This window comes from Ambystoma mexicanum, chromosome 3p (assembly GCF_040938575.1).
Source record: "Ambystoma mexicanum isolate Mex_15411 chromosome 3p, UKY_AmexF1_1, whole genome shotgun sequence".
NCBI lineage: Eukaryota > Metazoa > Chordata > Amphibia > Caudata > Ambystomatidae > Ambystoma > Ambystoma mexicanum.
The window spans coordinates 527,756,693-527,784,471 of NC_090925.1; the positions used below are offsets into that span (position 1 = coordinate 527,756,693).

At 49.5% G+C, this 27,779-nt stretch overlaps 1 long non-coding RNA gene across 1 annotated transcript; it reads right to left on the reverse strand.

The window, feature by feature from the left end:
- Positions 1-27,757, reverse strand: LOC138580585 (uncharacterized). Its single transcript, XR_011304297.1, has 7 exons — positions 27,623-27,757; positions 20,584-20,678; positions 20,260-20,351; positions 6,103-6,266; positions 5,016-5,870; positions 1,578-1,762; positions 1-592 (listed from the first exon to the last, which is right to left on the reverse strand). It is a non-coding gene; the product is annotated as an uncharacterized lncRNA (long non-coding RNA).
- Positions 27,758-27,779: the final 22 nt, after the last annotated feature.

Genomic DNA, 27,779 nt, shown 5'->3' on the forward strand with positions numbered 1-27,779 from the left:
TTGTGGGATAATCCAATGTAATTATTAAAACCGTAATCTGAAATATTGCACAGGTGTGTGGTGTAGGTCTCACTTCACTGTCTAAACAGGCATGACCATCATACTGTAACAAGACCACACTGTTCAGAAGACGTGGTTATAGAGTTGAGCTTGTCAAATTAGATCTGACAAAACATCTGTAGCAGACAAATGCCGGGTTACTTTATAGTCCAATATTCTGCAGTTGTTGCACAGCTACATCTTTGGGAACTGCAACATTACACAAACATCTGCTGATTTAATCTATCAATTGTCCAGGTGAAGTAAGAGGCAGGTTCTGAGGAAGGACTGTAGGAGGAAAGAACACTAGCCATCCCTGCCAAAAGACAACTTACATCTTCCAGCTTTTGTGAACAGCCATTAATACGTTTTGGAATAGTCAGTTTACACCCATCAGCTTTTACAATATAATTCTCTTGTTATTTTCACTGCATCTTCTTTTTCCAGATTCCACCAGGTGCTGATTTTTCTCCTCTGCCTTTCTTTTAAAGCATCAATTATAGCTTTTCATTATTTCATCAAATGTTTCCTGTGTCCTAATACCGTTTTTTGGCTGCGGGTAAAAAAAAAAGGCAAGTTGAAACTTCATAATGTGACTACCAATACAACAAACATTTTGCCTGCGCTGTACACCGGGGTGACTCCCCTTAAGCGCAATCCTATTCACCCCTTGGATTTTTGCTTATTCTTGCTCTCCTTGGCGCTTTCCCTCCCCAAGCAGCTACCCACAACTCAGTCTATCTGCAAACATAAACGTGTGTATGGGTACATCTCCTTGAGTGTGCTTTGTGACCTCTATGTAAACAGTGGCAAGCTGCGTCACCAATTCCATAAGGTCTACGCATAAAGCCCTTGAATGAATAGGACCGAAAACTGATGGTATTTGCAAATTCGCACTGTACCTCCAAGGTAAAAAAAAAAATATTTGTAAAAAATTTTAGGAATTTCGATTTGGGGAACCAATCCAGGATGTCCAAGCACCACTAAAGACTATTAGCACAATGCACCAGCCAGCGACAGGTCTCTCTGGACGAAACCCCTTTTATCATAAAGTACGATCAGAAAATTGTTTCAAGATATTTTCACAATCAACTTCCAAATCTGGTCACCATACCAAGTGTTCAGAAGGCCTTGAAGACGGCTAAGGTCGAAACACGTGTCTGCTGACTTTATGGGAATAAATTCACCTGCAGATGAATAACCTGATGATATCTTTTTCATTCTAAAAGACTGCATACCTAACTTTAAGGAGGTAGAGCTCGATTCACCAATACCAATCCATTCTCTGTTCTAGCTGCACACATAGACTACGTACAACCCATAATGCTTTGCCAATAACATAAGAGAAATCAGTAGACCATCTATACTTAGAGAGTTACTCTAGAGTAAAGAGATGCTGTAAATGAGGTGAGCATTGTGCAGCATTCAGCTGTATGTGTGAAAAAAAAAAAGGGGAACGACTCTCCATAGGGACGTCATATGTACCCTCCGCCCCAAAACATCAAATAGATGAAAGAAAAAAAAATTACATTGCTTACCCAACTAGAAAAGCATGACTGCTTTGAAATCCTTTTCTTCACGTATTTCTCTTCTACTTTCATCGATAACCTCGATCAGCAATTTAAAATTAACTTCACCAGGAATTGCAAAGGCTCAAATTCCCCATCCTTTCAAACGCACAGAGAATTGTCGGAATCAAAGAGTGCCATGATTTGAGTATTGTCTAAAAGAAGAAATACAAAAGTAAATTTAATATGCGCCAAATATTTGTGGAACAGGTTTTTACATAGTATTAGTGGGCTTGCTATGGATGTTCCTGCCTGATGTGTCCCAATTTATGAGTGAAGCGTCTCTTGGTGCTGGGTTAACTTAAGACTTCCACTCATTGTGGCTTTAACTAGTTGCATCTGCTCATAATTAAAGGTGGGTGTTCTGGAGAGGCAATACGTTCTTAACTGTAGAGCTCTTGTGACTAAAATGATGCAGTAATTGTGTGTCCTTTAAAAGACAAGCACCTGCTTCAGTTTCTTAAATGTAAATATCAACCATAGAGAGGCCCAGCTTGCAGACAGCAACATGTATAGGAAATAGGAGGATATGCAGGGACAGAACCCATGACCAAAGTGATCCTTACGGGGGGAGGGGTGGGGGGGGGCGGACAAAAGGCCTTTGCTAATATGAGCCAGGCCACCCTGCACTCAATGCTACTAGTAATCCTAGAAGGACATATGAAGGGAAAAGGCCTGTCGAGGTGCCAACAGCCACTCTAGCACCTAAAAGAAACAGAAAAAAGCTTGCAGATCACACAAATTTGATATGCTGCCAGAAAAAGGACGATTTCAACAGCAGGGAAGAAAATCTCAAAATGCCTTAAAAGACTGTTCCACACTGCTCAGAGGAATACCTGACAAGTATTGACTTTTTAGCTCAGCAGAGACTTTTTTTTCATCTTTTTTGGCTCCTGGGGTACAAGCAGGTGCTTCATTTTTCTACCCCCAGAGGACGCTGAGAATGGGTCACTATCCCACATCATCAAGGAGGTGAACAATCTAGGTGTTCAAATGGAAAAAAGAAGGTGGTATTCAGAACAAGTTGGCTATCGCTTGCCTTTGATTGGGTCATGTCATGGCTGGGGGCAGCAGTAAAAATACTGGTTCCTGTGATCATGTTCTTCTTGGTTCTCTTCTGCACGTTCCAATGTGCTCAAAGATGATGTATCAGAGGGGGGGGGGGGGGGGAATCTAAAACGCCTTGCCATACAACAAACAGCAAAACTTAAACTAATATTTGTGGGGATGAGTTTGTTACTGTAGAACGAAAAGGGGGGGGGGGGTTAATGTTGGGAGGAGCACTGAGAAAGCTTATTTTTTGCAATCAAACACGGCCAGTCACTAAATATAAATAGGTAATATTTAAAATATTATGTGATATGATATGATAGTTTATTTATATAGCGCCTATACACAATGTGTTTCAAAGCGCTTCAAGGGGGGGAGGGGACATAGGAAAATACAGTTACATTCTGAGAAGCCCTTGAAACAGTACAGAATGTGGAAATAACTATCATAATAGGCCTGTCGACATTTCTGATAGTGCAAGTGCATAAACAAGTAGGGCAAGAGGTAATGGAAAGGAAGGAGAAACAGAGCAAGCAGTAACATTACTAAGTCTGACGACAATTTACGCAGTGCAGGTGGTAACAGGAGGAGGGGAGGGAGGGGGGGTAATGGGACGGAGAGGGAAGGAGAAACAAGGCACGCTACAAAGCAAAAAGTTGGTGACAATTTGATAAGTAGGGGAGGGGGGAGGGAGAGTACAAGGGGGGAGGAGGGGGACAGACATGCTGCTATCAAGAGTTGAGGGCACAGGTGATAGCAGTAAGTGCTAGGAGGGGGTGTCAGAAGAGGAGCAGAGTAGGAGGGGGGGAGGGAAAGGTAGTAGAGAGGGTGGAAGTGAACGAGGGGGGAGGGAAGGGGCAGGAAGGGGGGGGTGGGACACAGAGGGGGAGGGAGGGGAGGGGAAATCGCAGGTAAACTGGGGGGGAGGGGGGTCGCAGGCATACTAAGGGGAGCGGGGTCGCAGGCATACTAAGGGGAGCGGGGTGTGGGGAGGGGGGTCGCAGGCATACTAAGGGGAGCGGGGTCGCAGGCATACTAAGGGGAGCGGGGTGTGGGGAGGGGGGTCGCAGGCATACAAGGGGAGCGGGGTCGCAGGCATACTAAGGGGAGCGGGGTGTGGGGAGGGGGGTCGCAGGCATACTAAGGGGAGCGGGGTCGCAGGCATACTAAGGGGAGGGGGGTCGCAAGCATACTAAGGGGAGGGGGGTGTGGGGAGCGGGGTCGCAGGCATACTAAGGGGAGTGGGGTGTGGGGAGCGGGGTCGCAAGCATACTAAGGGGAGCGGGGTCGCAGGCATACTAAGGGGAGCGGGGTCGCAAGCATACTAAGGGGAGCGGGGTGTGGGGAGCGGGGTCGCAGGCATACTAAGGGGAGCGGGGTGTGGGGAGCGGGATCGCAGGCATACTAAGGGGAGCGGGGTTGCAGGCATACTAAGGGGAGCGGGGTGTGGGGAGGGGGGTTGCAAGCATACTAAGGGGAGCGGGGTGTGGGGAGGGGGGTCGCAGGCATACTAAGGGGAGCGGGGTGTGGGGAGCGGGGTCGCAGGCATACTAAGGGGAGCGGGGTCGCAGGCATACTAAGGGGAGCGGGGTGTGGGTAGGGGGGTCGCAGGCATACTAAGGGGAGCGGGGTCGCAGGCATACTAAGGGGAGGGGGGTCGCAGGCATACTAAGGGGAGCGGAGTGTGGGGAGCGGGGTCGCAGGCATACTAAGGGGAGGGGGGTCGCAGGCATACTAAGGGGAGCGGGGTGTGGGGAGGGGGGTCGCAGGCATACTAAGGGGAGGGGGGGTCGCAGGCATACTAAGGGGAGCGGGGTCGCAGGCATACTAAGGGGAGCGGGGTGTGGGGAGCGGGGTCGCAGGCATACTAAGGGGAGCGGGGTCGCAGGCATACTAAGGGGAGCGGGGTGAGGGGAGGGGGTCGCAAGCATACTAAGGGGAGCGGGGTCGCAGGCATACTAAGGGGAGGGGGGGTCGCAGGCATACTAAGGGGAGGGGGGTCGCAGGCATACTAAGGGGAGCGGGGTCGCAGGCATACTAAGGGGAGCGGGGTCGCAGGCATACTAAGGGGAGAGGAGGGGGCTCACCTTACGAACCGGGCAACGAACAGGGTGACAAACAGGGCCTTACAAAGGTGGGCCTTGGGGAGGGGGGCCGGCGTCCACCTGCCGGCGTCGGATTGGCCCTTAACAGCAGGCCAGAGACCAATCACGCGGCAGCAGGGGCTGTGGTGGGTAGGCACAAAGGGAACAGAGATTCGTGCCGCCATCTTGGAAGGTGGTTAGTAGCATATGGCCCTGGTGAGGCAGTGCACCATAACAACAGACAAAGTCCCATTAATCCGTAGTGCGCACTCACCGGCAAAGTTGTAATATGCCTGTCGAGTGGGAGAGCGCAGTTCTGCAATTAGCGATGTTTTCGAGTGAATAATGTCGGCCTGCTCCAGGCACCGCATGCTCGTGTCCATTTCAGCAGCATGAGTCACCCATGTCCAAACGCAGCCTCGTCTGATGATGGAGTCCCCAGGAGAGGGTGAAGGAGATGCAGAGAAGGGGGTAGAGGAATGGAGTCACAGGGTGACAAACAGGGCCTTACAAAGGTGGGCCTTGGGGAGGGGGGCCGGCGTCGGATTGGCCCTTAACAGCAGGCCAGAGACCAATCACGTTGCAGCAGGGGCTGTGGTGGGTAGGCACAAAGGGAACAGAGATTTGTGCCGCCATCTTGGAAGGTGGTTAGTAGCATATGGCCCTGGTGAGGCAGTGCACCATAACAACAGACAAAGTCCCATTAATCCGTAGTGCGCACTCACCGGCAAAGTTGTAATATGCCTGTCGAGTGGGAGAGCGCAGTTCTGCAATTAGCGATGTTTTCGAGTGAATAATGTCGGCCTGCTCCAGGCACCGCATGCTCGTGTCCATTTCAGCAGCATGAGTCACCCATGTCCAAACGCAGCCTCGTCTGATGATGGAGTCCCCAGGAGAGGGTGAAGGAGATGCATAAATTAGTTGAAAAGCCCATGTAAATGTTATCCTTTGTAGTTTTAAAAATCAAATCTTAAAGCACGGTAAAGAGCAGGCGCTCTGCCAAAGGAATGTGCTTGTGCTAAGAATAGATCGCAGAGCTTGTGTGCAGTGTTGCGTCACTGAGGCCAAGGCTTCAAGAGAGAACGAAGTGGTTGAGCAAATGTTCCTGTCAATCACAAACCAGTGGAGACTGATTCATCACGACGGGGGACAAGAAAAAAAAAAAAAATTGTTAGGAATTATTGACCACATCAAATATAATTTTATGGAGCGAGTGCTGAGGTAATGGCGGGAAGATGTGTTTATGAATGTTTTAAACATAGTAAATTATGCTAAACAAGAGCAACAAAGTATTCCTGTTAATACAGCATTATGTTAAGTAGGAAACATGCCCATGCAATGCTGGAGCCTCTGCAACATACCTTGTATGGCAAGAAGGACACGTTGTGGAGGAGCTCTGCTGGTATCCAGTGACCAAGTCAAGAGTACATACGCCCCAGGCACAGCACCAGTATTAAGGACCTGGGAGTCAGCGATGGACGCTGTCTGAAATGGCAGAGCCATCTGCCATTTCCCCAATCATGATCTGTAAAGATTAAAGTCTTGTTATCACCTGCAAGATAGACTCATGGTTTTGATTCCCTAGAGGGGTGCATTTTCTCTGCTTTATGGTGATTATGGGTCCCACTGGGGCTCGCTTTCAAGGGTCAGAAGTCCCCCCGCCCCATAAGCATCGCTAATGTGGTGCAATAAATTATGCACTATAGCTGAACTAGTGTAACGCTCATAGCAGTGGAAAAATCCTGCAAAAAAAATAAAATAAATAAAGTAAACCAAGCCATGGGTAAACTGCAGAGGCATGGTTTCTCAAACGTGTACCACAGCTGGACACATGTGGATAACCTACTACATAGAGGGTCGGGTGCACCTAGCTGAGGAAGGCATGGACTATTTGTGTGGATCATTGGAGCAGCAACAGCATTAAAGCCAGAGAGGGGCAGCCAGTAGGAGCATTTATCCCCTACATGGCGACGGTTTGAAAGCGATCAGCCTGATCAGTAGATCATTGTGTGGAACTGGGAAGGAGTCGCCCCACCCACGAAAAGGGGGCCTCTGTATGCTGAACAGCTAGTGCCTTATGCCAGAGGCCTTCAAACGGGGGGGGGGGGGAGGGGGGGCAAGGATGCCAGGTGGTGGCGGAGGGGGGCTTGAAGGATTATGGTGACTTTAATAGAAAATAAGCATTTGTGGGAGGGGGGGGGGGGGTGAGGGACAAACTATTTTACTCAAGGGGAGGGAGGGGGGGGGAAGCTCAGCATAAAAAGGCTTGAAGACCACTGCCTTAAGGGAATAAAGTGACCTCCCACTTAGCAAAGCAATCAACAGCACTCCTTTCACACCCAGGTCAGAAAACTCCTGCTACCGCGCCAGTCCTCCGATATGAAAAATCCAGACAAGCAAGAAAATAGCTCCAAGCTCAACATCACCTAACAAGAATGAACTGGTCCCATCATTAAAGAAAAATGATCTATTTTCAAAATTAATGACAGGGATCACTATCCCTAGCAAGCATTCAATAAAGGTTACAGGCAAACTATCTTCAAACTAACTCCTCGGGTCAAGTGGTTGGGGGGGGGGGGAAAAAAAGAAACTGCATTAAAATCCCTATGGGAACCTCATCAACCTATATAGAAGTAGAATTAGAACATGCAGTAATACCAAGTCCCTGAAACTTACATTTGTATATATTAAATCATGTAGCGATTTCCCCAGTGTTGAACAAACTAAACGTAGATGGAGTAGAGCAGGAGTCATGGGGGAATTAGAACACGGTCCACATACACATAAAGGCTGGCACAACTAGCCCTATGGAGTAAAACCATCTATGTGTTCTTTAAAATAAATGGTGTAAAAAGCTCTGCCTCATGGGTATAGCATCCATAACTTCCAGCAGTTCAAAAGCATTACAATACAAAAAGTAGAATGCCAGACAGTTGGCCTTTTATGGGGGGCAGCTTTACAGAACCTCTTTATGGGTCCTTTGACCTTGAACTTCAGAGCACCTGCCCCATACACTTTTCACATTACACAAATCGCAACAATCTTCCCCAGCTTGAAAGGAAGGGGGGTGGGGGGTGGGGGGGAGGGGCATTTTTAAGAGAAATAGATAGGCATCTGTCCACTGTTGGTTATAGGAGTCTCTCTGCCTTCTTCGTGAGAGCTTGGATGGCCGGTATTTGCAACCATTCTCCGCGCGCAGAATCACAACAGCAAATCTAAGCCCAAAGCACACTAACACCAGAAGGCGGAATGCAGGAATCAAAGAACTCATTCGGGGCATTTCACCCATCCCCAGCCTGAGACTACACCCGACGGTGTGTGCAGCACACCCCGTACCGCAGCGGCTCAAACAGTCTGCCACAAACTTCAAAACGTAACCAGCCTTCATGCTAGCCAAACAAAACTTTGCCACTTGAATTAAGCAATATTAAAAGATGCTGCGAGGGGGGCGTGGCTTGGAGCGCCACTGATGCGGTCACTCCATTGAAGCCTCCTGTGGAAGACCCACCGCGAATATCATGTGGTTCCGCCGTAGTTCCGTGCTCGCCAGTACCATCTGAGGTGACCGGAACAACTCAAGCACAATGAGGTCAAGGCTGACCGGCTAACGCGCGCGCATTATGCCTGATTTTGATACCCAAACCCTACACCCGGTGCCTGCCGCGAAAACCAAGATGGTTGTACGCCTGCGAAGCCCAGCGAAGGGAACAGGCCGAGTTGGGAGGAGCTGGCGGAGAACCAAGAGGAGGGGCACACTGACTCCCGACAACACGATCAACCGCGGATCCGCCTACGGAAACCTGCCCGGGACCAGAAGAAAGCAGAGCCGTCCGCGACCCGAGTGTGAGCCACAGCTGCATCCATAGCTGCGCATCCATCAGGGGCCCTCTCACGCCCAGAGTCCTGACGGAGGCGGACGAGAAGCTCCTCCTGCTCTCCCCCCTTCTCCCGCCGCACTGCCCGGGGCTCTGAGGACACCACAAGCCCGACCGGAGCCTAGGTGAGAGAGCCCACACTGTGGGGAAGTAGCGGTAACATCCCACTTCCAGAGGACACACAGGCGCCGCCCCTGACCCCCGGCCGGCACATATATCAGCGGTCACTCCAGGCACAGGTCCGGGGGGGGGGGGACTGTGACCTCGGGTGGGCCCCCCCCCCACACGCGCTTCCAACCCGCACCTCCTGGGAGCTGCGAAAACAACTCCAACCCCAGCGTAATAAGCGGGGGCCCCACAGCGGGTCCAACCTGCCCCACTAATGGAGGCCTCCGACTCCAGTCTATGACCTCGCTGCACCAGAAGGCATCCGGATCAGGGGCTTGAGGTTGTTCCCCTGCACCACAGACCTCCTGGGTCATCGACTAACCCACCCTCCCTGGAGCTGTCCAACTACATTTAAGGACTCGGCCCTCCTGTCACAAACCTTCAGCTTCCTCCCGAGACCCTCTCCAATACTGAAGTCCATCTTCTGGAGGCCTGGACCGACCTTACCAACAACAGTGAGGGGTGCCAGGGCTTAATAGAGCAGGCCCCGGGGCCAAACACCAAGGGCTACAGTGCACCCGAGTGGGGGGTCTTCTTCCCCCCTCCTAAGACACGGAGCACAGCCACACCAGCCCGGCTTTATCCAACTCGTAGCACGCTAAAGCGCCTCCAGCCAAGCCCCAACCGGATACAAACTCCTACCCCCCACAATCTTTCTGGGGTGCCCCGGCCCACACCCGGCTCACTGACCCAGCCCACTCTGGCTCCCCCCCTGCGCAAAACGCCTCACAACAGCCACTACTGGACACACGCAGTCAGTCAACTCACAAGCATTCTCAGGACCTTATCTTTGGAGGTGCCCACCAGGAGGGTTCCCCGATAAGGCCTCCTTCACGCTCTTGGGGCCCCCCGGCGGCCACCAAGACCTTCTCGACGCGACCCCCCCATACAGCCACCATTCCAGGCAAACGAAGGCCAGCAAAGCTACGGACATTCCCACTATGTTTGCAGGGGCGGACAAAGGCAAGAAACAGGACCCTCTCAAACTGACCCCACAGAAACAGCCGGAGGAAAAAAAAGCCCTCCCTACCAGAGGGGACCTGGTGGCCTTCATGGCAGACATTAAGTCTGAATTTCGCTCCTGCCTAGCAGAAATCACCTCCAAAGTAGAGCAGACTGACCAGAGGGTAACGGAGGTTGAGCAGAGGCTAGGGGAGATCGAGGACCATTCACAAGCCCACACTGCCATCAATGCCCTACAAGATAAATATGAGATCCTGGAGTTTAAACAAGAGGACCTTGAAAATAGGGCGCGTCGCAATAATCTTCGGATCCGAGGGGTCCCATCCTCTGTCCCCAACAACAAGGTAGTGGACTTCTTTCAAGCCCTGCTCCTGGATTTAGACAAATCCCAACTGTTGCTAGATCGAACCCACCGACTGCACACACGCCAGGGAGTGGACTCAGACCCTCCCCCAGATGTGATCACTAGGGTTCACTTCTTTACAACTAAGGAGGCCATCTCAGCGATTAGCCGTACGGGAGACAAGTTCCTCGTTCCAGGGCAACTCCCTTCAGATTTATTAAGCTCTTTCGTTGCTCACTCTACAGAAACGGAGGGCGCTCCACCCCTTAGCACTCTTCCTCCAAGACCAAAAGGTACAGTACAGATGGTTATTCCCAACGGCGCTACAGTTCTCATACAAGGCACTGTTTGGCGAATCAGTCATTTGGAAGACGCAAATAGTATCATGCACCCAACCTGACCCAGGGAAACCCCCCTCACTGAACCGTGAAAAAGCCGGGGCCTCTGAACCACCCTCTTCCCCAAAGCCCGGGCGGTCTTCTTGGTCGAAGATCCAGCGAAACCACAGGAGAATATAACTGGGGACAGAGCGCACTTCAGAGATCTGGGCTACATTAACCTCAACTTGATGGCCTTTACCCATCTTGGAACCACCAGCTCATTCTCGAATAAATAGAGCTCTTCGACGGTGGTGGCGGGCCACACCCATGGTTCATACCCTCTCCAAGGATAGTTCCAACCCCGCATCCTTGGAAACCCACCTGGTCTCCTTTATTGGCCCAGTTGGCCGAGGGTGCGTCCGCACACACAATGACAGCCCACCCGCTAGTTATGGTTACGCCCCCCCCCCCCTTGGGGGCGCATGTTAAAACCCCAAGTGCAGGCTGACACACCTCTAACTCTCAACAGGAATGGCAGTTGACCCATCCCCGCTCGGCTCCCCACCCCCCCCCCCCCCTCTCCCCCTGCTCAGTCCACGACGCATGGCCAGTTGGCAGACCACCAAACCCCGAGACTCCTCTCCTTAAACGTCAATGGGCTAAACTCTTATGCTAAAAGGAAATCAATCCTGCTAAAACTTCAGAATGAAGAGGCAGCAGTAGCCATGCTCCAGGAGACGCACATGCTACAGTCAGATGTTGCTCGGCTCTGCTCCCGATGGCACTCCCTCCAATTCTTCTCCTCAGGAGGAACTAAAAAAGGGGGCACTGCGATCCTTTTCCAGAAGGACCTAAACCCGCAGATATTGGAAACAAACTTGTTCAGAAGGCCGCTTTGTAGCGGTCGTGTCTTCTGCTGGGAGACCTATACACTTTCATTTCGGTGTATGCTCCCAACGTCGGGCAATCAAATGTTTACGACTCACTGGGGTCATCCCTCTCACCCTTCATAGAAGGCCAAACGATAATCGGAGGAGACTTCAATGGCGTTCCAGACCCCACAAATGACAGATGGCACCCCCCAACCCCAAGCAACTTCACCCAGGCACTGAGCCTCCTCCAGATGTTGGTCGCTGAAGGTAGTTGACGCTTGGCGGGTGCATCACCCCACCGAAAAAGACTTCTCCTTTTACCCAGGCGTCCACCGGACCCTAGAGGATCGACCTCCTCCTAACCTCCCTGCAAACTCTAGCGTTCGTCAAGGAGGTGACCATCGGTACAAAAGCCCTATCAGACCATGCCCCAGTGATCCTGGAAATCCAGGCGCAGAACCCAAAAGCTGACTGCCCACGCAGATGGACTTTAAACGATCCGATCCTCAATGAGATGGCTACAAGGGACAAGATCGCGAAATCCATCAAGACTTTCTTTGAAGAAAACCCAGCTTCTGACACCTCTGTGGCAAACACCTGGGATGTAATCAGAGGCACCCTAATCGCCCAAGGAGCAGCCTACCATAGCTATAGGCGACAAACCCAGATAGCCTTGGAGGAAGAACTAGGGGCCGCAGAACAAGCCCTCAAAAAGAAAGGTTGGTCCCCTATGCAGAACAGACCACCCTTCTCATGGCCAGAGCCAAACAATCATATTACGCGAAGAACAACAAGGCAAATAAAATCTTGGTGGCCAAATTAGCCAAACTAAGGCGAACGAACATCATCGCAGGCATACGTGACCCCAAAGGAGTTATCCAATTCTCGGAATCCAAAAAGCAACAACTAGCGGTGGACTACCTCACCAAGATCATGACAGCCACCCCACGAAACCAACCACAACAACAACTGGAATACCTACGTAAAGCTGCACTACCGCAGCTTCCTGACACGATAAGGGAGAAGCTGGAGGCGCCCATCAAAGAGGAAGAGATTGGGGATGCCATTAAGTCAATCAAATCACGAGCCCCGGGCCCAGATGGCTTCTCAGCGAGGTTCTATAAACTATTTAGGCCCCAACTGATTTCCCCCCCCTGGTCACACTTTCCAACTCCTTCAGAGAGACAGGCTCTGTGACGCCCTCGATGCAGGAATCGACTACCATCCTCCTACCTAAACCTGGGAAAGATCTGAGAGACTTGGCCTCATACAGGCCAATTGCACTATTGAACATTGATGTAAACCTATACTCTTAAAATCCTGGCCAACCGCCTGGGTCCCATCCTACCTGAGATCATTCAGCCGTACCAGGCAGGTTTCATCCTACACCGGGCGGCAGGGGATAATATCCGGAGAACTCAACCTGGTGGACCTTGCAACCCAGAACTCCCAGAAATTGGTCCTAGATGCGACCAAGGCCTTCGACAGGGTAGACTGGACATTTATGAAAAACACCTTGGGGGCCTTCGGCTTTGGGTCAACATTTCAATCAGTGGTACTAGATAACTATGCAGGCCCAAAGACATTCCTAAGAATCAATGGTCACAACTCGGCCCCAATCCCCCTGACCTGCGGGACTAGACAGGGCTGCCCACTGCTCTTTGCCCTGACCATGGAGCCCTTTGCTCAAAGGATCAGGCTAAACAATCTGATCAAAGGCCCGATGGTCGGCCCTTCGCAACACAAAATAGCTCTGTATGCGGATGACGTCTTACTCATGCTTTGAGAAACCAGCGCATCCCTGCGACACGCGTTAGAAGAAATAACTAGCTATGGAGAGATTTCCGGCTTCTCAGTGAACTTCACTAAGTCTACGGCCCTAGGCATTGGCCTCACCCCAAGAGAACGGGAACCATTGGCTAAAATGTGCCCAATCACATGGGAAAAAAGGGCAATCCTTTCTCTGGGGGGGGGGGGGGTCTATATCTCAACAGACCCGAGAGACACATACAACGCAAACTTTCCCCGGCTATTCGGGGAGCTGGAAGGGGACCTGAAACGCTGGACGCTGCAAGAGCTCTCGCTGCTAGGGCAAATTACAGCGTGCAAGATGAACCTCCTCCCAGGTTCCTTTATGTCTGTGCCTCCCTCCCCGTGGCGATCCCCGGTCCAGCCCTGCGGAACCTACAGAGGAAGATGCTGAAATTTATCTGGAGAGGTAAGAAGGCGAGAATTCCCCTAAAGACACTATTAGGGGGCTCCAAATCGGGAGGTCTGGGAGTCCCGGATCTGCAGGCCTACAGGGTGGCAGCCCAATTAGAACAGGTCCACGCATGGCAGACAATTACAAACCGTCCCAGATGGGTGGAACTGGAGCAGTCACGATCACCACTACCACTTCGATTCGTGCCACACATACCACCCCCTCTCCGCACACACTGGGGAGACCTCCTCCAGGCAACCAACCACACCCTGAAGTCGTGGGATTGGGCACTGAAACGGAAGGGGGTTCCAAGAGGCTTGAGCCCTCAATCCCCGATCTTCTTTAACCCGGCCTTCTCACCTGGCGCGAGCCCCCGCAACTTCCAAAATTGGATAAACTGTAGCCTTGAAACCATAGACCAGCTGTACGGGGAAAGAGACACCCCTGACATTCAAGCAATGTAAGGAAAAATTCCAACTCCAGGAACGGGACAGATACACTTATATTCAACTGCGTCACTGGTGTACACACCCCCAAACTCTGCAGGCGGCAACACGGCCCCCTACCGCCCTGGAACTGACACTCAGTGACCTCCCGGCCCGCGGGAGTGTATCTACCCTATACAGGCGGTTCTTTGGGGACTTCCTGAGCACGAGAACACGCTGCATGGCCCAGTGGGAGGCAGACTTGGGTCACCCAATAGAAGACCTGGGTGGGCATCTGGACCCGAACGCATACCTCATCTACCTGCATCACTAACAGGGAAAGTGCCTACAAAGTCATGTTACGGTGGTATTACCCACCCCTCAGACTTCATCACATGAACCCCCAAGTGGACTACCTTTGCTGGAGAGGGTGCGGCCATCCGGGCTCTTTTTTCCACATGTGGTGGACTTGTCCACGGATTCAGCAATTTTGGAAGACGTGCCTAGGGACCATCACACAAATTACGGGGTCAACAATCCCGCTAGAACCGGAGCCCGTCCTGCTGGGAGCACCGATCCCCACGATCTACCCACGGGCCGGCAACAGAGCAAAATTGCTGACCCAAAGCCTACTAGCCGGGAAAACGACCCTGGCCCGCGCCTGGAAGTCCCCAGAGGGCCCCCTCATGGCCCGGTGGTGGACGAAGCTCTGGGACATTCTGGTAGCGGAAAAGGTAACAGCGGCAAAGGCAGGTACCCTCCACAGATTTCAGAACATCTGGGCCCCAGTTCTAGAATACAACCAGCGATTCCCGGCCCTGACCTATAAACCCATTAACGCTCGCTGGACCCTGAGGGACCAGGAAAACCCCGAAAGGGACACAAAGGCTGGGGCACGAGACAGACGGCTTTGGAAGGAGGAGCATAGACCGGGGGATGGGGGGGGGGGGGGAGCACTTGAGGGTTAACATGCTTAAATGATGTTATAAACTGCTGTGTAATTGTCATCCTGCCTTGATTTAAAATAAACAAAGTTTAAAAATAAAAAAATAATTAAAAAAAAACTGCAAAAGTCACTCACAAGCCACACCAACAATCCACACACAAGGGAAATCTATGCCAGCGGGTGTCTGCACTGGCACGCAGCTGTCTGGGGAACTTATTGAAAATTACAAGCACTGTCCCCTCTATATACACACAATAGACATTCTCACAGTGGCTAATCAACACTGCAATGGTCTTTAGCAGACAGTCAAATCTATAGTATCGCTGGGTCTGTGCAACTCTTTCCTTCACGGTAGAGCACTGGAAGGATTTCACCAATAACCACTGAAAGTGCGGTCATACTTTGCCTCAAGCCCTGGGTTTGTATCTCTCCAGCTCTGAAATCACATCACTCCATTGGCTCCCAGTGGATGCAAGGATTACATTCAAAACCCTCTGCATTGTCCACAAGGCTTTCTGAAGCCTGGGTCCAGAGTACCTTCAGCTATCCCTCCACAAATACCTCCACTTCGAGCTCTTCGCTCCTCTACCTCCAACTCCTCCCGGGTCAATCATTTTCCAAAGAACAGCTCCCCTGCCACTCTAAAACTTCAGAACCATCTCCGGTTCAAGAAGCACCTCAAGACCTTCCTCTTTGCTTCTGCCTTCGCTGTCCCGCCGCCCCTCCACCCCTGATGCGCTCTCTCTTGGCCCTCTGCACCTGCCCTCTGTCCCCTGGGCCCAGGTACCTGCCACCCTCCTGCACGGCCTGCCTCCCGGCCACCCCTTGCACTGGGGACTGTATCTGTACCCATACAACACCCCCCCCCCACCCATTTTATGTCATCTTTTTCTGCACTTATCAGACTACCCAGTCTGCTGACTTAAACACAGCACTTTCCACTTGCTGGCTGCACTACCACTGTTTATTGCCTCAATGTTCTATTTATTATTATCTTATTCTGCTCTCCTCTGTTCCGCACACTTTCCACTCTACCCCTTCCATGCACTTGCGCATTCTCAATGACACTGGGCCTAGCAAGATCGTTGTTGTGTTCTCCCCTGCCTAGTCGCGCTCTGAAACACTTGCGTACGAGCGTGATACAAATAAAATATATCATACAACAACTTGATACTATCAATGCAGTCACTTGCAAGCTGGATAGTGGCATACTGGAGAACTAGTGCGAAGGGTGGGCCTGCCTTTCAGCAGCCAGCCCTTACTATTGGGTTCAATTTTTTGCAATAGCCAACCAAGGGTTTTCTTCCAGCTTTGACCTACATTTAGTCTTTAGGGCTGCAAGTGTTGAAAATCCAATCTTGGTACAAGGTGCTGAAAGGTAACAGTACATTATCCAAATGCACAGTAAAGTAGGAAACTGCATTTTTGCCAAAATCCACCAAAGGACAATTTTTTGAATAGCCTCTCCAGTAGGCAATCACTGTGAAGTTCCATTAGTTCCTTCTTGAGGTGTATAGGGAAGTGGGCGGACCCCTACGTCTGCTAGGAAACGCTGAACCACTCAGTCATTTAAGTTAAAACTGTCCTCTGGAAAGTACTTTTGAGAGTGGTTCTGAGATGGTTTCCCATTATTTCAAGAAGACATGAAAAGATCATACTCCGCCTCCTCAAGAACATCTGCTAATAATGGAAACGCATCTGAATGCAGACATTAACCCTCCTCCTTCAAAGCTCCAGCTTCTTCTTAAATGCTGACATTTTTGCATTCATAGCCAAAGATGTGGTTTCTTTTCTGTGCCTTGCAGGGAGAGGTTTAGAAAATGTAGCTTTTCAAAGAGGTCGCCATAGTAAGCTAACAGTACAAGCCAGTGTGAATCACAGAGGCCCTTCTTTCATCTGGTCTAAACCCAGGAGAAAGTGTCTCACTTTGTTCCCGAGTTCCTAAACACAATTTAAAACCCTTCACCCTGGAGAGCAACCTGACCTCCATGTGAAACAAAGCATCATGTTCAGCTCCCATTTCTGCACATGTGGCAACAGGCAGGCTCTTGTGCGGTGCATCTTAATAAAATGCACAATCTACAACAGAAGTCAGCACCTTAAGAGTCTATTCCCCATATTGCGCACAGGCAAAGCTTCCCGGGGGATCACAGTGTGTCCACAATATATGTGGAGCTACTACCAACACTTTTGCTTTTAACCCAGTTCCAGCACCAGGCATTGAAGGAGCACCATCCAAGCAAATACCAACACACACCTCCCACTTTAGGCAGCGGTGTGATATTAAAACATGCACTTGAGGGACACGCCTCCCTGTCCTTGTCCTGTAGTCCTTTTTCATGTGTATTCTGTGATATTTTCTGCACAGGGGTCCATACAGCTCTTTTTGGTTTGGTGAACAGACCCATGGGATACCGTTATGGCACCCACGGGTGGGGCTACAACCCTGTGCCCCATGTTTTTGGGCAACTGTGTGTGGCCCACAGAGCAGGGTGTGGGCAGGTGGCAGCTCCATGCTAAATTTGACAGGTGCGCCGAGTATCCTCCATTTTGGGATACCCAGGCCCTGCCATTGGAATCAGTTGATTCCTAACAGGAAACAAGGAGGCCCCTGTGGCTGCTTGCTTTCTATTGCCCCGTTACCTTGTATTCCCAAAGTCCTGGGAAGCCCTGACTCTGTCCCTTCCCCCTGACTGGCTGTTCGGTGGAAGTTCCCTATATGGTATTGTCCCCCGACTGGCAGCTCCATATATGGTATTGTGGGGGAAGTCCAGGCCAGACTGGCTGGAGCCTTCCTAGTGACTATGTCGTGGGTACAAGCCTGATTTGCATATGGTCTTTCCCCTTCTGTAATGGCTTGGCAGGCAAAGAATGATGGTCTGGAGGGTTGCCCCGACCAATGCCAGTGGTTAAGATTCAGTCTAAACCTTTCAGCCATCACCTCTTTGTTTTTGCTCTGTCACCCCGAGTGAGATGGGTATGCCCAGACATGGTCCCATGCCTGCTGGGCCTAGAGACCCAAGCTACTCCTCCCCGATGAGGCCCAACAAGGCCGAAACATGTCTGGAGATGCTTGTGGTCTCGTGCAGAAGGGATGTGACCTAGCAGTTCGGGCTGGACTCTGGGGACCTCTCACTATTGGAAATTGTTCAGAAGCTGAAGTGGAAACTTTGAAAATGCTTACCCTTGAAGCCCAGCTGGATGAAGAACTGCTGCTGCATTTGCTTCAACCCAATCCTAAAGCGGTAAAGTATGTCAGGGTCTGATCCAAGAGAGGGCCGAAGCGCTCTGGAAGCCAGCCCTCGAAGGGCTGTTAACCGGAGACCACTGAGAACAAAGTGAAGCACCTGGACATCAACGCCGCTGAAGTCCATTGCCGTTGACCAGGGTTTGGAGAATCGCTGCGACCGCTGGAAGCCCGTCGAGTCGTGTTGCCCAGAGGCAGGGACAGTTGGTGCCGTGTCGCCAACGACCAGAGCCGCAACGCTCCACCTTTGCCTAAGAAACATTTGAACCCAAGGACTCCCTTGTTACACCGTCAACCGCTTTGTCCCGCCGTAGAAAGTCAAGGCCGCCAACGCACCGAGCAGAATCCACTGGTGGGTTTCCTGCCACCTGACAACCGCAGAGACACAGACTGAGACGACTCCAACGCCCTTGCTGGGCCAAAGTTCTTCAGTAACTAACAATGCCAAGGTGCCCCGCACGCCTCATCCTCAAACTTTCCATCAAGGTTCATCGCCGCCAAGTTCACCTTCTTCGACACCTATCGACGATACACGGCTCCTGCTTTAAAGGGGGCCACCCAAGAAGGATCCATCGACGCTGCCTTGAAGAACTCTGCTCTTCCAGGTACATTGGGGGTGGGGTAGAAACCTTATGGAAGGAAATAAGACTAATTGAACAATATATTGACTTGGCTTCTAGTGTAACTATTTTACAGGTTGCCTAGGTTGGGGGGGTGCGGTGGGGGGGGGGGGGGGGGGAAATTGTGATCTCCACACAGAACTGTGTCTAGGTAACAGGGCAAGTATTCTGCCTATAGTTTCAACCAACCTGCTTTCCTCCAATGTCTATTGTTGGTTACCTTTATTAAGTGATGCCTGTCATTTGACCACAGTACAGTTGATGCACTTTAATGAAATCTGATAATACTTAGAACTGTATAGATTTGCCATTGTAGGTTTAACTGAGCACAAATGAGTTATTGCGATTGTGTATATAACCTTGAACCTTAATTATAGAAAGGCTGTTTTAACTAATACAGTGTGTGGACATTCCTTTGTGGGGGGCTTGCGGACTACACTGTACTCAAAAACGAGCCTGCATCACCTCCCGAGAAGCTAGGACTCGATTGCTCGACCATAGCTACCTTATAGAGAATCTTGGCTGGGGTCGTCTGCCATATAGAGAGCAGGAGTACAGACACCCCCCCTTAAGTCTTTAGGAAGTAGTTAACAATGTCAATGACTATAGATGCAGTTGCTCTGCCCTGAATCAGTTTACAAATATTTCTCCAATATTTCAAGCACAATATCAGTTCTGTACTGATATAAGGTCAGTGATACAGTGGAAATTGTGGTGTCAGACATAAGGATACTTTTGCATTTCTCTGCTGCACCGTCACTAAGTATTACCCGGTTGACAGCAAGAATTGTTGGCAAAATAACTCTTCCAACCCCACATGCCCCCTCAAAAATAGTGTGGTAAAACGCTTCCAAAGCATTTGCAGGTACTGAGGCCACGTTTTAATAGTGTCTTTTTGCTTGTGTATGCTTTACAGCTGCCATACAAACAAAGCCCTGGTCTTTTTGCTAATGTTCTGTTTCCAAATGCCACCTTAATAGTGTTGGCTTCAGGCTTGCTAATGTAGCGGCACAAACCACACACCGTAGCTTACCTTGTCAGCAACTGCGATCCATGTGAACCCAAAATGCAAAAAAATACATATTTCAGTGTTTTCGCATTTCTCGTGTCAGTTTCCACCTCTCCTTACGCTTTTCGTTTGAGATTCCTACCATCTTTGGACACTAGGAAACTATTCAGTTCCATGTGTTATTTCTGCATTTTAAAGCCCAAACACCAGATAGGACTTTTGCGGGGGGGGTGGGGGGGCATTGATGGGGGAGGAAAAAAAATAAAAACAAAAAAAAAAGGCCCCCCAAACAAAACCATGTGAACAGCTAAGGGGAAGAAAAAAAAAAAAAAAAAAACTACCACATTGATACAAGTCTCAGAAGACTCCCTGTTCAGATTGTGAAGGTCTAGCTCGAACTTTTGGTGAAGTGTGACTAAGCCACAGATTGGCAGCAAAACCCACACCTGATGCACATTGCACAGGGCCGATATAAACCTTCAGCACTTCTACTCAACCGATGTTACAAAGGGAAAAGAAATACTTACCTGCCTGTGTAACTGGGTCAAGTTCTTCACTGGATTTTTCTTGCTGGGACACGGGTGGTAAGGTTGACACACCGACACTTGGAGCGATACTGCTGCAACGAAAACAGTTAGTCAAGGATACATGGGCCTACCTGAGACTTCAAAAATGAGCAGAGGTTAAAACCAGCTCTTGGGTGTTAGGCAACAGCTAGTAAGTAGGACTGTAAATGCAACTCCCACATGAGACGTGAACTTTCAGTCCTGGCCAAAACTGGACATGAGAAAGGAACAGCCTCAAAAATAGGTTTGAAATCCCCAATTGTGACCATAATAGACAATATTTACCGTCGGCAAGTCCTAATACAGAGGTCAGGATTTTTGATGGTGCCATTGCGGCTGGGGATTTTGCTGCCAAGATGGGATGATTGAGCCCGTTGTTCCTGCAATTGAAAAAGTACAATAATTTTTTTTTTTTTTTTTTTTTTAAATAGACGTACCAGATTGACCATACCATACCAATATTTGCGCACTACACTCTGCCAGTCGGCACACATCCTCCCATACAAAAAGGGGCCTAGGTTGCAGGGTGCAACCGGGAAATCTCCAAAACTTCCCTATAGGCCAGTCCACCCCAGCTGGAAGAGAGCAGTCCGAGCCCATACCTGAAAACGTGACACATGGTGACTGAGACAGAAATAATATAGCGAGCAAGAGAAGCAGCATCAGCATGTTATATTTTACCCTTGCCCTTTCTATTCCCTGCCTAGAACAGTTGAGAAGTCCAGCCTGCTGGCATTCCAATCATTCATCTACATATCTTACATAGAATACAACACTGTAGTTCTTAACTCACCAAGCTAACTTTCGGAAACGTCATCGAGTAACAACCACTTAGCTTATACTGCAGTTAGGTGACAGCGCCGACATAGCAGCAGACTGCCGCAGCTGCCATGCCAAACATGAGGGCCCCTGGCTTCTCTGCAACATATGGTGCCACAGCAGGATGATATACATGAATTACATTTTAAATCACTTCCATGGCAGCGGTGCACGCAAAGTACTGTTGTTAATGCAGTGATTTTAGTACAGAGGATGCATAGACTTGCTCTATGGTAGATGGCTCCAGGGGTAGCTCAGCAGGTTGACAGATCATTGCTGAGACTGTGTTTAAGGTTAAATTTAACCAAAACAAAATTATATATATATATATATATATATATATATATATATATATATATATACAAAAATTGTTAATCAGATGCCTTTTTGCAATTACTTATAAAAAAAGGAAGTGCTATTGCCAAGGGTTGGGTTGGGATATTTCTGCCTCCATTTGGCACCCATGAACCCAGTTTAATTTCCTAATAACTGCTTTCAGCACAATAGAAGCATTTATTTGTAAACATAACCTCTTTATAAATATAACCTGTGATAAAAAACAAAGCAAAGTGCACACAAAAAGGAGTATTGGTGTGGTGCTCAGAAAAAAAAAAAAAGGTCAAGAAAACTAGTGAACGCAAGTTTCTGCAGCTATAGTTTGGAAATAACTTTTCTCCTTTGAATGTGTACAACGCACATTTGAACAATAATTTAGAATGACTGCTTCCAGCAGTGACCACCACCCTCCCCACCACAGCGATGTTCATGGCCCATTTTCCATGGTCTCCCTTTCAGGACAGAAAAAAAAACAAAACAGGACAAGCAAACAGAGCCAGGAAATGCACGAGTGATGGCTGGGGGAAGGAGCACCGCTTAGATTAGGTCACTGAGCCCCCAGCTTCCCTCTGCAAAGCTGGGGCCTTGGTCATGGCGGAGGCAGGCTGGGTCCCGAGATCCGGCCAGACATCTGATGCCAGATCTCAGACCCAGCCAGTGCCGTCCCACGGCCTAGAGGGGTGACGAGGCAGAGGTACACCCAAAGCAGGGGGACCGGTGTTGTACATCTGGCTCCCCCACGGCACATTGCTGGAGAGCCCAGCAATATGCTGTGGGCGAGCTGGATATCGTACAACACTAGCAATGCATGCTTCTGTCGCTGCTCACCTCTTCTTCACCCATGGCCAAGCAAGGTGGGGCACAGAGGTAGAGGGGTACAGGGGGAACCAGCATTGCAGTGATCCGGCTCCCCTGCATTGGTCTTCATGGGTCCAAAGGGGGAAGACTGAAGCAGAGGGAGCGACAAAGATCTGAAATGCTTGCTTCCCGGCACTCCCTACAACTGTGGTGGTCCGATCGAGACGCTGGCGGCACCAGCAGGAAGCAACAATGCAGCGTGGACATGTGATCCAAATGCAGGAAAGCACACGTCAAGGCTGCATTTATTCCCCACGCCCTCATCACGTTGCACTGACTGAGCATGTGGGCCACTGTCCTGGATCACACACCCCACAAATTGAAGAACTCAGTATGGCTATTTTTTAGGGCTAAATACTCATATCTTGCTGGCAAGACTGCATAGGAGTTTGCATTTTCACTCTATACTAGCAAAGCAACATGCAGGCATCTAGTTAGGGAGACAATGCAGTTAAATCAAGAAGTCGCATGGAAATCGGTCCTATACAGAGAAATTAATATGGGGGGGGGGCCAAGAAACACATCTTGTGGTACGGACTCTGGCTGGTACAGCTCAATTCACTGTGCGGTAAAGGCAGGCACATCTCCCCACAATGTTCGGAACCCCTCACCTCGTAAAAAAGGAAGTAAAGTTACAGAAATCATACCAGGGGAACTGCATGTCATCATAGTGAGCTCATTGCTGTTTTAACAGTGAAAGGTGTGATGCGCAAATAAGGGCAGCGCTGTTCATTGGGCCAGCTCTCGTTGGATCCGAGATGCAGCCCCAGCTGTGTAGCTGGATCCAGCCAGAACGAAGTCTGCCGCAAACCCCAAACCCATGCTCTGCGCTCGGCCGCTTTGGGAGGGAAACAAAAAAAAAAAAAAAAAAAACACACCTGCAATGTGCGCTCTGATGGCTCCGCCTCCCTATGTGTACACATCAGGACTTTGATACAGGTCACAGCTGCAGGAAAAGCAAACCAACTCCCTCTGGTGACCTCGTGCATGGTGCACGGGGTCACCAGGGGAAGTATTCAGCCACGACCCGGTTTATGCATGCAATGTTTGTCGGATACTTGTATCCGACAAACGTTGCATAAATAAATATACAGGTATCCGACAAACATTGCATGAATAAATAAATACCCCTACTAACATTGATACTATCCCATAAGATGCAGCCACCCAAATGCTCTCAGCGGGGAGCTGCAGGAGCTGTGCCGAGTATGGTTCAAGTAAAAGAAAACGTTGCTTATGGCGAACTGAAATCAGCAGGTTTTAAGAATGAGGTTGCAGGACAATCCCTCGGTTTAAACCGGGATGTCCCCACAGATTATCTGCTCTTTCACCATTAGCTAGAGTAATTGTTCTTCTTAATGATTCTTTCAGTCTGCTTAAACTACTCCTCTGCATGAGCTCAGATCACCGGTCGATCGCGGGCGACTAGTAGCTCAGACGCCCACGCTGGAAATACTGAAAAATAAACACTAAGTTAAATTATTCAATGCTGTGTGTTGCTGCCATTTTCCTTGATCAGTATCTGAACCCTGGTCATCTGAATTGCGGGCAGGGAACTTGACTGCTGTGCCACGTGGAGCTGCTTGTAAATTCCCCAACAGATGTCAATATCACATTCTGCTTCTGGAGGCTGCCTGTAGTACCAGAGTTGGTCTTGTGCGCCCCCGACACTGTCTTGCTTAAGCAAGCTGCTCTTGTTTGCCAGAGATGTCAAGAGGGGCTGGGGCAGGATCATTGTGACCACGCAATGAAAATATCACAGTAGCACTGCCGCTCGCCTGGAAATGTTCATGGTGCAATTTCTTGCATGTGGCTTCTTTCCAAACTCGACATTTCCACTTTAAATCACTTCCATGACACAGGTACACCCACTTTTACTACATTAAGCGGTCCATTGACACGCGGTACAGGAGAAGCCTACCAGGGTAGCTCAGCAGGTTGACAGACCGATGCCGAGATGTTATATATTCAAAACTATATGCTGTATCATGTGTATCAAGGTGCGACAAGGCAAGGGAGGGGGGGAACAGAGATAAGACAGAATGATCCTACTAGGCCAGGTGTCACTCAGATCGCGCAAGTGCATGGGAAGGGGGAAGGAGGAAAGTGAGAGGGGAAGGGGAACAGTGCAGTACATGGGATAAATAATAAGTAGCGTATGGCCAGCGGTGGCAAGTGCAAGGGTAGTGCAGAAAAGTGCTAGTGGTGGAACTGTAGGGGTACATAACAGTCCCCAAGTGCAGGGGGTTGCCAGGAGACCAGTGCAGTTTCAGGATCTGCCAGGAAGTCAGCAGGGGAGGAGGAGAAAAGGCAGAAGCAAAGAGAAAGGTTTTGAGGTGCTTCCGGAACTGGAGATGATTCTCAAGTTTCAGGGAGGCTGTTCCAGAGAGAGGCCCCAGCCGAGGAAAGAGATCTACCACCAACTCGCTGCTTGGAGAAGCGACTGACCCTAAGGGAGTTGGAGGCGGATGAGCAAAGAGCTCGAGAAGGAAGATATTTTGGAAGAGAGGTGAAGGTATTAAGGCCTCATGCCCCCGAAGGCCTTGTGGACAATACAGGGGGTTTTGAACTTAATCCTTGCAGCCACTGGGAGCCAGTGGAGAGATACGATCCCTGGGCTTGAGGCCAAGGACAAGTCTTGCAGTCCTGTTCTGGGTGAGTTGTGGAGAGTAGAAACAGGCAGATTTAGAAAGGGGCTGTTGCAATAGTCCAGCCTAGAGAGAACCAGTGCTCTCTAGACAGTGAGCTTCTGGGGAAAACGAGAGGAAAGGAAAAATGCCTCTGAGGAGGTGCAGCTGGTAGTGTGACTTCTTAGAGATGTGAGGAGAGAAGGAGAGTGTGGAGTCGAAGATGACCCCAGGGTTTTTAGCCTCACAGGTGGAGGGCCAAGGGAGGCCGGCCAGAGAGTGACAGGAAAGAGGGAGCAGGTGTTCCAATGAGGAGAATCTCGGTTTTACTGGCATTAAGGCAGAGATCATTGGCGGCACACCACTCCTGGGTGGCGGACAGGCAGTCAGAGATGGAGGGAGAAGAGGTGGCTGTGGGTAGCCTGAAAATGAGCCGAGTGTCGCCCGCATAGCACTGGAAGCATAGAAAAAGTGCTATAAAACGTTTTTGGCGGCCAGGATATGGGTTGGGCTGCTTGCTTGCTTATATTCAGGACGGAGGTGGGGACATTTCTGCCCCTGTAGTGAAAAATCAAAAGTTGGCACACATGAACCCACAGTTTAATTTCCTTAAAACTGCCGTCAGCACAAAAGCAGCATGTGATCAACCAGTTTGACAAGCATATAACATCTTTATAAATATAACCTGTGCTAAAACACAGAGTGGCACACAAATAATAGTATGCATGGTGTCTGACCAAAAAAATTCAACAACTAGTGAACGCAAGCAGCATTTTTCTATTTGGAATTATTTTTTTTATGGAAGTGTGAAATGCACATTTGGAAAACAGTGTGCCTAGCATGTAGAAACCCTGTATAAAACGCAAAGGGAGAGCACAAAAATTACAGGATATTTGTGTGGTAGTCCAACAAATAAGACAGCTACTAATAAATAATAATGCAACAAAGAGCTGTTTTGAAGTTCTTAACGCAATCGTGAAGGCATATGTTATTCCATCTGTTTATAGAGGAAATAATTGGGGCAATCAAATATTGGTAAAATTTCAGAGGTTTATAATATCCCCAACCCCGATATCACTCGCTAGTAGCTCTCCACTGTTGACCTCCACTACGAGTAGCTCTAGCTAACGTAAAGGTCAGAGACCCTGGGTGTAGACTAACATTGCTGTTGGTAGTTTAGGTGCACAGATGGCTGTTACGGTTTGCTCCTGTGTACATGTGCGGGTCGGACTGGGCCACAAAATTGTCTCGGGCACCAATGAAAAAGTGGCCCATAGCTGTAAATGGCAATTCATAACTTTTCTGACCATGTTTGAATAGTACCCAAGAGGGAGGGTTTTTTTTTTTTTTTTATAAAATGGGATGCAAATTGTGCATTTTAAAGAATATTTACTCAGCACCACTGGCCAAACCTATTATCCACATAGTGAAGTTACATCACCAGTGCCACGTAAGTGGAATTGATATACAGTTTGGAAAAGCAGCAGCATGAAAGAAATTGCGCCGTTTTAAACTATTATTTTGGACATTTCCTTTGATCGGAGGTCAACTGCCAGCTCCGCCCCGCCAACCACACCTGTTTGGACACCGCCCCCACCCCAATCTGGATAAGGGTGAATGAAGATGGCGTACAATTCGACTTGGTGCTGACAGCCGAATCTGCCCTCGGCGTGAGCGGCGCGGCTATAAACCACTACTGTTTTGGGGCGGGGGAGCCGAGGATGGGGATACCAGTCAAGAAGACACACAAAGATCCACTGTTGGTGCAACTAAAATAGGAAAAACAAATCCATCGGTGTTTTCTCCTCCCTTGCCGCGCTCTGAAACACCTGTGTATGAGCGCAATATAAATCAAAATGTCATTATCATTAAATATACCTTACGCTTCCCTGAGAGAACTTAAGGGCATTATAAATGCGCAATTAAAAAAAAAAAAAAAAACCTGCCCCTGCACAGGGTGGAGCGCTCCTGCCTCCGCGATCCTCTTCCCCCAAACACGTAGACGTCACACAATGCTATCAAGTGTCATAGGGACTATAAATGTGTGATTGATAATGAAAGCAATACAAGGCCTCCGTTTAGCCTTCTCTGCCACACACTGCAAAGGGGCAAATGAATAACCCCCCCTCCCCGGGGAATGCCAAATCGCTCGCCCGCCCCCCCCCCCATGCAGGAGAAATAAATAACAACCGTTATGCTGGAAATTCCTACCGAAATACTGTCTGCATAAGACACATATCCCCATCTGCTGCACATAGGAAATCCTCCAAATCCCTCCAGCGGGAAGGATAACTAACCGTTCGCTGATACAGTGGAAGTCCCAATGGGAAGGGAGGAACGCGCTGTGCCCAGACCTACTCCATAAAACACATCTCCCCCGGGCAAATTGCACACCTGGATGAGGAAACCCCAAAACGAACTGAACCCACCTGTACTTAATCTCAGCCAATGCACATTACAAACGCCCAAAATACACCCTCCCCAATATTGCCTCACCGCTGTGATGCACATTACATATCCCCAAAATACACTGAAATAGCGAAAAAAAAAAACTGAATCCGCCTGTAGTTTAAGTAAATGTCACCCAATGCACATTACAAACAAAATACACAGAACTATCCCCTTCCCGACATTGCCGCTCTGGATTAAAGTAACAATCAACATGAGATAACTTTAAAACTTACCAGAAATCAAATAACAATCGGCTATACTGTACGCCATGTGCTTTGCAAAGGAGAAATCGCTCCCACAACACCTTCCCTTCCTGCTCGAGCAAAAAGGATAATGAAGTGAACGTTCACACCCACGTGATGTAGAGCGGACCACGTGATGAAGTGGACG